General features: G+C 39.1%; 1 protein-coding gene across 3 annotated transcripts in view; it reads left to right on the top strand.

The window, feature by feature from the left end:
* The window catches only part of MAP4K5 (mitogen-activated protein kinase kinase kinase kinase 5), a 106,776-nt gene that overhangs the window by 891 nt on the left and 93,030 nt on the right, over positions 1-12,855 (top strand). The window lies entirely within an intron of this gene.

The raw sequence follows: 12,855 nt of genomic DNA, 5'->3' as shown, positions 1-12,855 counted from the left end.
AAACCGCTGTTGCACTTTTTTGTGGTTTAAAGGCTTTTTAATAGGGCTTGTTTATGGTATTGAAGGGAATTTGAATCTGCTTGTGGAATTACACCGAAGGATGTTCTAGTGTTAGCATGGAAAAATGCTTCGTGGAAGATAGACAGGAAAAAATATTGACATTCAGACATTTGCATTTTTTTAAAAACATTTGTTTTAATGGTTGAGTTTGGCTAAAAAAGCCATATAAAACCCTGTCTCTGAGCTTTAACTGTAAGCAAACTAATATTGGTGACATGTATGCAAACATTATCCCATATAAAAAGATGCTTTTCCTGGTGGAAGTTTGATCGTTTGTTTTTGGTTGACGATAAAAATGTGATATTAACTTGCTGGGTTTTGTTTTACTTCAGCAGTTCCTTTCAGGGATTTATAACATCCCATAACCATGAGTGGATATGAGCTGATGTCTTTGTATTGTACTCTTTTGTAATACTTAAGACAAACGATGAGAGTGAGTTACTCCTAATTTACGATTTTAAAAAGCATTGTAGAGAAGCAAACCCAATTCCCCAAATCCGCTGTGTTATTGAATGGTTCAGAGGAAAGAGATTGAGATTGCCTTACGCTTTTTGTTGTGTGTTCCAAAAAGGGAATAGCGTTGTTTATTGGATTTGATCATAATACATATCCAATTGTGCCAAACAACACTTCTGCATATCCGCTGAGATGGTTTTGTGTCATTTGGGTAATTAACCAGTAGATTCCTCTGGAGTTATGTTGTTGTTTTGCACAGGTGGTTCCCCTCTTTCTACTTACTTTTAATTTCCTCCCTATTAATATTACCATTTCAAGGTGGTGGTACTACAGCCCTAGCATTGTTCGATTCTACTGAGATAAACTGTAATGGATAGGCTTTTTATTCCTTAAACAAGCATTCGAGTCTTCTATACCAGTCACTGCTAGAGGTACTGAGGTGATGAATTCTGAGCAAGGTTCCGGCTCTTACCTTTTGAATACCTTTGAACTCAACGTGTATGATTGTAACAATCCTCTTCTTCTTTATGTAAAATTAGAGGTAGTTAACTTAGTTGTTTATCCAAGGATTAGCCATTTTGTGGAATGCTCTTTAGAAAATTGAAATTCCTATTTCCTTTCTCAGTCTCATTTTTTAGTCATCTTTGTCTTATGATTCACTGTGTATTAGACCAGTTCAGTTTAGTTCATGTTAATTTACAATAGTATAAATTCTACTTGTTGCATATATTCTCTTCTCCCTACTACAATAAAGTTTTAGGAGTGTTTTCCCCACAAAGATCTTAGGACGTGCATCCTGTTTCTTCATAGATATGGTAGCTAAAGCAACTATCTGGAGCAGGATTTTATTCATGCCAGGGAAAAAGCAAAGATTATATTTAAGGGGCAGCTAATGCCCGCCTTTTACCCTGGTGCCTTCCTGCCCTAGTCTCTCTTCTGCAGTTCCCAAACGGAGGATCAAAAACTGAATATTCATCACCCTCTACCTTCACCCCTTAACACATGGTCCCCTACTCTCACAATGCTGCTTCCTCACATTTACATGTATATTCATTGCACACTAGGCCAGCCTCTGATTCTAAACATCCTTAAGGCATTTGTAGCTCCTTGTCTTTTGTTTTCCTTTGCTCTAATTACTTGGAATCACCTTCCACCCCTCCATTTCCACCTGTTGCTATAATACCTGTCCATGAAAACCTTACCCAAATGCTCCTGGACAAGACCTAGCCCTTCCCCCTTGTTTTTCAGCCTCATCTACCACTCTCCTTAGTCATTCTGCTCTAGTCACACCGGCCTGCTTGCTGCTCCTTAAACATAATAAGCATCTCCCCATCTTTGGGTCCTTGTTCTTGCTATTTCCTCTCTTCGTAATGTCTCCCCCTTCCCCCCACCCCCTGCTGTATGGCTTGCTCCCTTCCTCCTTTTATTCACACCCTCTCAAATCTTTTTTTCTACTTAAATTTTGCTTTGTACTTATCACCAACAAAATGTTTTACTTATTTTTTTTTCTTGTTTTTTATTTATCTTGATTTACTAAAATACTCCATGATGGCAGGGATTTTAATCTCTTCACTGCTCTGTCTCTGATTATGCCTACCACAGAGTACTTCCTAAAAATTTGATGAATAAATGAATGAATGAATATCAGACTCTGTCACCTAGTTCTCTGAGCATATGCTTTTGACATAACACTAAGTTAGCATTTAGTACTCTATGTCTGTAATGCCTTCTGTCTGTTTGTTTAGTTACAGGGTCTCGCTCTGTCCCCCAGGCTAGAGGGCAGTGGTGATCTTGGTTCATTGAAACCTCAATCCCCCTGGCTGAAGTGATCCTCCCACCTCAGCCTCCCAAGTAGCTGGCACTACAGGCAAGCGCCACCATGTCTGGCTAATCTTTGTATTTTTTTAGTAGAGAAGGGATCTTGCCATGTTTCCCAGGCTGGTCTTGAACTCCTGAGATCTGCCTGCCTCAGCCTCCTAAAGTATTGAAACTACAGGCATGAGCCACCACATCCGGCCCTATGATGCTTTCTAATGATACCCTGCCTGTGTATTTTTATTACACATTTCAACTATTTGAGTTCTCTGGGGAAATATTTCTGAAAAACTATTTTATAGTATATCCACTATCAGTGATCTAAGTCCTATAGAATTTTGTCAGTTTAAATTTACTCCTTAGTATGCCTAAAAACATGTAACCTGAAACTATAGTGCTGCATTTTTTAAGCTTTGGGCAATTAGAGTAATTTTACTATTTATCACTGTGTTTCTGATGAGCTGAAAATCCTAGGAAGTTTTAGAAGTATTTTCAGTGTAGGATATAAACTAGTGAAATAACTACAGTAAAGAATAATAAAGGTAAATTAGCCACTGTTCTACTCAGATAATATCCCCCTTTTTTTTTTTTTTTTGAGACAGGGTCTTGCTCTTGAGGCTGGAGTCCAGTGGCACGATCAGCTCACTGCAGCCTTGAACTCCTGGGCTTAAGGGATTCTCCCTCCTCAGGCTCCTCAGTAGCTGGGACTACAAGTGTGTGTGGCAACATTCCTGGCTAATTTTTTTTTTTTTTTTTTTAATGTAAAGACAGGGTCTTCTTATGTTGTCCAAGCTGGTCTCAAATTCTTGACCTCGTGTGATCCTTCTGCCTCAGTCTCCCGAAGGGCTGGGGTTAATGGGTGTGAGCTACCAAGCCTGGACTTATCCCCACTTTTTTTTTTTTACACCTTAGGTATCTTTTGAAGCAGGAGCTTTAAAAGGACTATGGCTTTCAGATTCTTCGTGATGTTATGTTCATCAATACCACACATCCCCTCTGAAGCTTCCATCTTTCCTGAGAATCCCCAAGAGGGAGAGTTCAATCTTATATTGGCTGTTCCTTGGTTGAAAGAAGAGGAGGAACATAAGGATTCTTTTAGATAAATGGAGTGAATCATTGAGGGCAAGAGCAAGAAATGGTAGAGGGGAAAGAAACACAGAAGACAAAAGAAATTTGGTGGATGGTGGATGAAGGATTAAATTTCAACTAAGTAGCTTTTATTTGTAATTACTGTAAAAATTTAGATTTGCCAACAGGAAGGATAAATCTGGAGATTTAGATTCTCAACTACCTTCTGACCACAAGGATCTAGAACAACTACAGCATCATGATACAGTTCGTAATCAGTAGTACAAGCCATTTGGGCAGTCCTTATCCAAATATTTGTATCAAAATTGTTTCCAGCCTAGATTTCAGAGAAGTTCTGGGAATCTGGCTTTTTATTTTTATTTATTATTATTTTTACCTTTCATAGAATATAAATTTAGACTGGGCAATCCCATGAATTTTTTTCTAACCTTTATTGCTTTATCTGATTGATTATAGAAGAATAACATGTTTAGTTCCCAGAGGACAGAAACAGATGTCTCTTACACATCTCTGTAATGTAACAAACAAATGCTTAATAAATATTTGTTGAACAAATTAGTTGTAGAAAATTAATGAGAGCTAAGTACTGCTAATAATTTCATACAGTTTATTTCAGGCTTTTTTCCTAAATGTTTTTAAGCCAGTATTTCCAAAATGGTTTTTATATTTAATTTATGATTGGGATTATGATATAACTCTTTTTTCTGATTGATTGAGATGACCAGCATTTTCCCTAGTCATTAAATATTCTACAAATGTACTAATTTTTTTTTTTTTTTTTTTTTTTTTTTTTTGGTGACAGGGTCTTGCTCTGTTCCCCAGGCTAGAGTGCAGTGGTGTAATCACACAAAAGAATTTTTTTTTTTTTTTTTTTTTGAGACAGAGTCTTGCAGTGTCGCCAGGCTGGAGTGCAGTGGTGCGATCTCAGCTCACTGCAACCTCTGACTCCCTGGTTCAGGCAATTCTCCTGCCTCAGCCTCCCAAGTAGCTGGGATTACAGGCATGTGACACCACAGCCAGCTAATTTTTGTATTTTTAGTAGAGATGGGGTTTCACTATGTTGGCCAGGATGGTCTTGATCCCCTGACCTTGTGATCTGCCTACCTCGGCCTCCCAAAGTGCTGGAATTACAGGTGTGAGCCACCGCACCCTGTCTGAAGTACTATTTTTAAAGGATCCATTGAATGAACCTTCATTTAGTTAATCATTCTAAGTTGCATATTTGTTATTTCTAGTTTTCAAACTTTTTTTGCAATTATAAATGATATTATAATTTGTGTAGAAGTCTTTGTCATGTAGTCTTGTCACTAACATGGGTTCCTTTGGATGCTAGATGAAGTAGGTCTGCTATGGGGAATCTCCTTTATGTATGCCTTCACTTTGCTTTCCTCCATCCAAGAGTCACCATTCTGGAATGGCTTTAGGCACTTTGAAACATATCCCAAGATCCCATTTTATAGAGACAAAGCTTAATGTATCATCACACTTCTATAATAAGCATTCATTCATTAAAGAAGTATTTATTAGGTGCTGACAATGTGTTAGGGTATGGGGATGCAAACATGAGATAAAGAAAGTACACTATCAATAAGGAACATATAGTTTAGTCAAGAAAACAGACGTGGCCAGGCACAGTGGCTCACACCTGTAATCCTAGCACTTTAGGAGGCCAAGGCTGGTGGATTACCTGAGGGCAGGAGTTTGAGCCTGGCCAACATGGCAAAACCCTGTCTCTTTTAAAAATGCAAAAATTAGTTGGGCATGGTGGCAGGTGTCTGTAATCCCAGCTACTTGGAAAGCTGAGGCAAGAGAATTGCTTGAACCTGGAGGACAGAGGTTGCAGTGAGCTGAGATTGCGCCACTTCACTCCAACCTGGGCAACAAAAGCAAAACTCTGTCTCAAAAAAACAAAAAAGAAAACAGACATGTAAGCAGTCATAATTTGTTAGAAAATTATGTGCCATAGAAGAGAAGTGGAAGAAATACCCAACTCTGTCTGTACTGGGGATGAAAGAAGGGAGAGAGGGGAGTGTGAACCAAGGAAGATTAACAGAGGAAGGAGCATTAACTGGATTTTTAAAAGAAGACCAGTGGTTTCTAGGTAGAGAAGATAGGAAAAGATATTACAGACTTTGGGAATGGTATGTGCAAACACCTGGAGGCTTGAGAAACTGTGATGAGTTTTGAGAGGTCTGCATTTGTATTCATTCCAGGTTCAGTGTGACATCTGGCAGAGATGTCTTTTCAATTATTTATTTTTATCTTTTTATAGATGGAGAATAGAGGCTATTTTCTGGCAGGAAACACCAGCTTATGGACCCTGTGTGTCATATCAAAGAATTTGGACCTTTTTGATTATTTATTTTTATTTTTTTGAGATGGTCTTACTCTGTCACTTAGGCTATAGTGTAGTGGCATGATCTCGGCTCACTAGATCCTCTGCCTCCCAGGCCCAAGTGATCCTCCCACTTCAGCCTCCTGAGTAGCTGGGACTGGCACACACTGCCATGCCCAGCTAATTTTTGTATTATTATTATTATTATTTTTTAAGATGGAATTTTGCCATGTTGCCCAGGCTGGTCTCAAACTCTGGGGCTCAAGCAATTGACCCACCTCTGCCTCCCAAAGTGCTGGGATTATAGGTGTGAGTACACCGTGCCCTGCCTAGGGAAACACTTTTTAGGAGGCAATATCTTACAGTGTAGTGTATAGATTTTACAAAGTGGCCAGAAATGTAGAGACCAGTTCCTGAATAATCCAGATGAGAGCTCATGCAAGACTAAATTTAGGTGGTGGTATAGAAGATGAAAGGAAGGGATGGATTTGAGTCATATTTAGAAGAGGATCAAAAACACCTGGTAATGTGGGGGCGGGGTAGGTGGACGGGGAGGAGGAGAAGGGTAATTGATAGCATTTAGAATTTCTGGCTTGAGTGAGACTACATTGATGCTATCAACAGAGTTAGGAAATACCAAATTTGTGGAGTCTGGATTTTGTGTTTGGTTTTGAACATAAGGCATTGCATCGGTGAATATGTCTGGTAGGTGGTAGGAAATGCAACTCTGGCCTTGAGAGTTCTGGACTGGGGATACAGGTTTGGGAGTCATCATCACTTTATGGGTGGTACGTGTGAAATATAGGTGAGGTCACCCAGGAGAGTTTGTAGGAGAGCTGAGGAAAGGCTGTAACCTTAGAGGGGTGGCAGAGAAAATAATACATTGAAGGTGTCTGAGAAGAAACAGAGCGGTATGAGGAAGTTCTTTTCATAAGAACCAAAAGTTTCAAGAGATCATCTCTCTCATCTCCTGCCTCCATTCTTGTTCCTGTCTGCTCTAACTACAATGAGGAAAATGAATTCATTCTCCAAAAAATATAAATCTGAAGTTTTGTGTCATCTCTCCTTTATTTCCCTTGTCTGTAGAATAAAGTCTTAGAATAATATGCCTATTAAGGCCCTGCTTATCCCAATACTGTATTCATACTGAACTTTCAGTTGTTTATATGCACTCTACTCTCTGTCTTTCAGATTTTTGCAGGTATTCCTTTAGAACACTCTTTCTCTTCCATCTTATTGCCTGCTCTTTGGGTTTCTGTTTAAACATTACATTTCTTGGCGGAGGGGAGGAGGGGGCTTTTCTGTCCCTTAGAGTAGGTCACATCTAGCAGCTGTATGTTTTCAAAGCTCTATGTACATTTTTATCATGATACTCATTATTTGTTACTCATCATTTTTGCTTGTCTTCCTGGTAGACTCAAACTGCATGAGAACAGAGATCTTACGTCTACTGTTGACACACCTATAGTAGGATATAGTATGTGCTCAATAAATATGCCTTGAAGGAGTAAGCAACATAGTGGTCATGTAAGTAAGGAGTTGGGATTACAGGCATGTGCCACCATGCCCGGCTAATTTTGTATTTTTGGCAGAGACAGGGTTTCTCCATGTTGGTCAGGCTGGTCTCAAATTCCCGACCTCAGGTGATCCGCCCGCCTCAGCCTCCCAAAGTGCTGGGATTACAGGTGTGAGCCACCGCACCTGGCCCATTGTGATTTTTAATGAAGTTCAGCAGTTGGTTGTAGGTTACCAAGTCTTATGTTTTTAAGCATGAATTTGTAAGCAAAGAAAATATAGCTGTTTCCTATGTCTTCTCTCCACCAGTATACTCTGATCTTTAAATATTAAGAGTCTAGTCTGATGCCTAAAAATATGAAGGTAATAGAAAATGGATGTATGTGTTATTTCTCTGACGTTTGATATTAAAACATCACCCACTTTCTTATTTTTTAATAGTAACACAGTTGAACTATGTGAATATACTGTCCTTTTTGTGTCCTGTGTCTGACATTATGAGAGACTCCTGGTTTTCATATTTGAGTGAGAGAGTGAATAACTTGGAAAAATAGCTTAACAGTAGAAAATAAGAGCTGAAAGATTGTCCTTCAAAAGCTTTATTTTAAATTATATTTCTTATTAAATAAATGTTATGTTAAATGTTGTATAAGGTCACTGCAAAAATAAAACATGTTTTATTGGGATGATGTGTTACTGTTGTGGATATTTACTATTTTATAAGTCATCTGGGTAAAATCTTATTATTTATTTTTCTTACCGTTCAGAGGTAGGCTTATTTTGTGACTGCCTAAAGAGAGAATATGGTTCTGATGGTGAATGTGAAGCTCTGAACCATACCTGGGAGCAAAATACATGTTCTGAAAACTGTAACAGAAGTCTTTAAAGTACTTTCAACTTGGTAAAGATAGACATAAAACAGTGCCGTCTCTAGTGCAAGTATAGTGAAGCATTACTAGTATAGTCCCCAAATTGACTTGTGGATACAGCTGCAACCTTGGGCTTATTCATCTAGTATTCTAGTTCTTTGTTTACATAGCTTTAGCATTTTCACTTTGATCATCATTTCCAGTGTATTTTATGAAGACAAATGGGATAGAATACAGATTGACTTAGATTTCTTTTTTTAGTTTTGCTTTCAACATTTAAAAGGGTTTCACTTGTGAACTAACATTGTGGTTTCAGACCAAGAACACAGAAAGAGAAACACAAACTCTGTTAACAAGTGATACTTGTGTTTTCGGGGCTTTGTTGTCAATTTGAGAACTTTGACTAAGATAAATCACTTGGTGGTATTGGACTATTTTGAGTATTTGCATATGGAGAGTGTTATTAGAAGGCTATTACTTTCCAGTGACGTGAAGTATTGGTCAAGTTCGAGAGGGTAGATGACTCTCTGAGAAGTACAAGATGAATTTAGGCCTAATATAATTTTATTTCTGTTAAGTGTAATCTCTCATGGAGATTTTGAGACGATGATGTGGGACCTTAGAGGTGTTTGGGCTAGTGAGTCATATTTGCCCCCACCTTCCAACATTTTTATGAAAATGAAATAGGATTAACATGACTAAGAATGACTAATGTTTGTATAACCCTCTCATGATCAGTGTGTGATTTGTTTCACACGATAATCTAGTGAGGTAGGTGGAACAGATGTGCTATCATCCCTATTTTACTCACGAAGAAACTTACTGTTACCCTCAATCTTACTGTTAGTAGATGGCACTGTAAGGACTTGAATCCAGATCTTCTGATTCCACAGCCTCTGCTCTTTCCATTATTCCAAGCCACCTTAGGACTGCATCTTTAAATTCACTACTCTACACATAGTCCTTAACACATTGTCTACCACGCTATAGGCACTATACATATTATGGTCAGATGAGGCTTAGCAGCCTCACCCTGTGCTGAGAAATGAGGGATTTATGGACTGATTTGAATACATAAAACTTAAGGTCTCAGCACCAGTTTTCAGATGCACTTCGTCCTGGTTATCACTTGGTCATTACTCTGACGCCCTTGTTTCCATTCAGAGCCTAGGCTTGATTTACCTTTGCTATCAAGATGACTTTGGCCGGGTGTGGTGGCTCACACCTGTAGTCCCAGCACTTTGGAAGGCCAAGGTGGGTGGATCACCTGAGGTCAGGAGTTTGAGACCAGCCTGACCAACATGTTGAAACCCCGTCTACTAAAAATACAAAAATTAGCTGGGCGTTGTGGTGGTGGACGCCTATAATCCCAGGTACTTGGGAGGCTGGAATCGGGAGAATCACTTGAACCGAGAGGTGGAGGTTGTGGTGGGCAAAGAGTGAGCCACTGCACTCCAGCCTGGGCAACAAGTGTGAAACTCCATCTCAAAAAAAAAAAAAAAAAAAAAAAGAAAGAAAGAAGACTTTGCCGATAGCTACCTTACAATACAAATAGCTAAAAACAGAAATGGTCCCGTTTTGGGTTGCTGCATACTCTTCCTGCTGTGCCTTCTCTTGTCCTCATTTTGTTGGAACTTTAGATTCATGTTTATTGTTAATTAACTGAGTCCTATAAACTAGGCTCTGTAATACTGTTATAAATTACAAAATGTGAATTATTTCCTGCAGATGGAATAACTTGCCTTAAGTAGCACTAGCTAGTTTTGTTTGCTTCTCTCTGATTTAGGATAATTAGGACTACCTGAAAAGGATTGTGACTTCCAGCTTTGTCTTTTTTTTTTTTTTTTTTTTTGAGATGGGGTCTTGCTCTGTCGCCCAGGCTGGAGTACAGTGGCACGATCTCACCTCACTGCAGCCTTCGCCTCCTGTGTTCAAGCAATTCTCCTGCCACAGCCTCCTGAGTAGCTGGGACTACAGGCGCATGCCCCCATGCCTGACTGATTTCTTTTTTATTTTAGTAGAAATGGAGTTTCACCGTATTGCCCAGGCTGGTCTTGAACTACCGACCTCAGGTGATCTGCCTGCCTCAGCCTCCCAAAGTGCTAGGATTATAGCGTGAGCCACCACACCCGGCCGAATTTTTGTGTTTTTGATAGAGATGGGATTTCACTATGTTGGTCAAGCTGGTCTTGAACTCCTGAGCTCGTGATCCACCCTCCTTGGCCTCCCAAAGTCCTAGGATTACAGGTGTGAGCCACCATGCCCAGCCACAGCTTTGTCTTATGAATCAATGTGTTATTTCTCACCTACATGCATCCCCTTTGTAGGTGCCCCGTGCCTTTTTGACCCTCTTGTTAACCCTTCATGTATCCAAATCGGAAAGAATCATATGTAACTCAATATATTTTTAAAGACATCTTTTGATGAACAACTTTTGCATTTTCAGCTTTTGGCTCGTCATTGTAATACATGCTGGAGATGTTTGGGTCCTTTACCAGTTTTTTCCAGGAATTGTTTTCTGTTATTCTTTCTGTAGTAGTAAAGATCTACAGGTAGGACTCACCTTCCTATATGTTTGTCTCTCCCTTTCTTGCCTCAGCACAGATAGCTTCCTTTTACCTACCTTTTTATTTTCAAAATACATTTTAAGTGATACATGTTCATTTTTTATTTTTGTTTTATTTTTATTTATTTATTTTTTGAGATGGAGTCTCGCTCTGTCGCCCAGGCTGGAGTGCAGTGGCACAATCTCGACTCGTTACAACCTCCACCCCCCAGGTTCAAGCCATTCTCCTGCTTCAGTCTCCCGAGTAGCTGGTACTACAGGTGCGTGCCACCACGCCCGACTAATTTTTGTATTTTTGTAGAGACAAGGTTTCACCATGTTGGCCAGGCTGGTCTCGAACACCTGACCTCAGGTGATCTGCCCCTCTCGGCCTCACAGAGTGCTGGGATTATAGTCGTGAGCGACTGTACCTGGTGATACATGTTCATTTTTAAAACTATATAGGAATGAAAAATTACTTGTGTCTCCTTTACCAAGAGATAAACATTCCCAACTTTTAAAAATTCATATTAAGGACATACATGTAAATCATAGAATAGATATGTATAATAATATGCAGTATATATTATATAGATGTATATTTGATAATGTGCTTTCAAATTTAACAATATATAGCAATTTTTTGTCAGTAAATATACATATTTAATACTTGTGTATTATTTTCTTGTAGAGTTATATAATTTTTAATTCATTGTATACAAACATACAAGCAATTGTCTCCAATATTTCTTTTTTGTAAATAATGCTGGGATCGGTATCCTTGAACAAGTTTTTTTCACACAATCTTAATTATTTCTTTAAATAAATTTCTAGAGCCAAATTTCCTAAATTGTGTTAAAGATTTTGGTGAATTTTGACCAATTATTCTCCAAAAAAATTTGCACCCATCAACAGTGATTGAGAGTTCACGTCTTCCCTACCTTGAAACTCAAGCCCTTTCCTCTCTTTCCTTTGCCATTAAGACCTCCAGATAATTAGTTCAGTTTAAGTAATCCTCTGTAAGTAATTCTCTTTTTAATAAAATCAATGTGTGTTAGAAAAGAGTTGGGAGAAGCCTTTTCGGAGACAGATGAGTATCCTAATAGATTGGGCGGAAGACCTGAGATCGAAGTCATGTGAACAGATTTTGAGTCATTCTAAAGGAAGGCTTACTGTCTGCCTGGGAGTGGGGAAATTGTGCAGTTATAGCCTCCTTCCGTGGGATAGGAAGCATCTGTCCAGACCTGTATAACTGTGTGGAAACCAGCTTGGAATAACTTGCTCCACAAAAATTAAGGAGTTTTAAACCGCATGTTCTCACTCGTAAGTGGGGGTTAAACAGTGAGAACACAGGGACGCAGGGAGGGGAGCAGTACACACCAGGGCCTGTTGGTGGTGGGGGGCAAGGAGAAGGAACTTAAAGGACAGGTCAATAGGTGCAGCAAACCACCGTGGCACACATATACCTATGTAACAAACCTGCACGTTCTGCACATGTATCCTGGAACTTAAAGTTAAATAAAATAAAATAAAAATTAAGGAGTTTGGGAGCTAGCAGGAAACCTGTGGTTGGCACATAGTGCATATAACCCCTATCTTGTCCTTTACAAATGGTCATTTATAACTTCTTATTTAAATAATGAGGATATACTGTGTTGGGAAGTAGTGGTCTTTTTTTGGACAGTTTCGATTGCTAAATAAAACTTCCTTATATGGATCTAAAATCTGCCCTATTGAATCTCAGGGCAGGTGCAGATATTTTTATTCATCTTAGTAATTCCTTGCTGTCACTCTGCTAATATTATCCTTGTACCTGAGGTACCTGATGCTTCAGAGGTGCTCAGTGAGTCAATGTTAAATTGATGGATGACTAATATATGTAGTGACTAAAGTGTTTCTTTTTCCCAAAATGATTTATAAAAAAAGTAAAATGAAGCACTTTCTTTACTCTTGCTAGAAGATAAAATATAGCATTCTGTTTTGGATAGAACACTTTCAACATTTATTTTTTGTTTTATTTTTTGAGATGGAGTTTCACTGTCGCCCAGCCTGGAGTGCAGTGGTGCTACCTCGGCTCACTGCAGCCACTGCAACCTCTGCCTCCCGGGTCGAAGCAGTTCTCCTGCCACAGCCTCCTGTATAGCTGGAACTATAGGCGCCTGCCACCATGC

The sequence above is a fragment of the Chlorocebus sabaeus genome, chromosome 24 (assembly GCF_047675955.1).
Source record: "Chlorocebus sabaeus isolate Y175 chromosome 24, mChlSab1.0.hap1, whole genome shotgun sequence".
NCBI lineage: Eukaryota > Metazoa > Chordata > Mammalia > Primates > Cercopithecidae > Chlorocebus > Chlorocebus sabaeus.
This window is presented reverse-complemented; position numbering and strand designations above follow the sequence as displayed.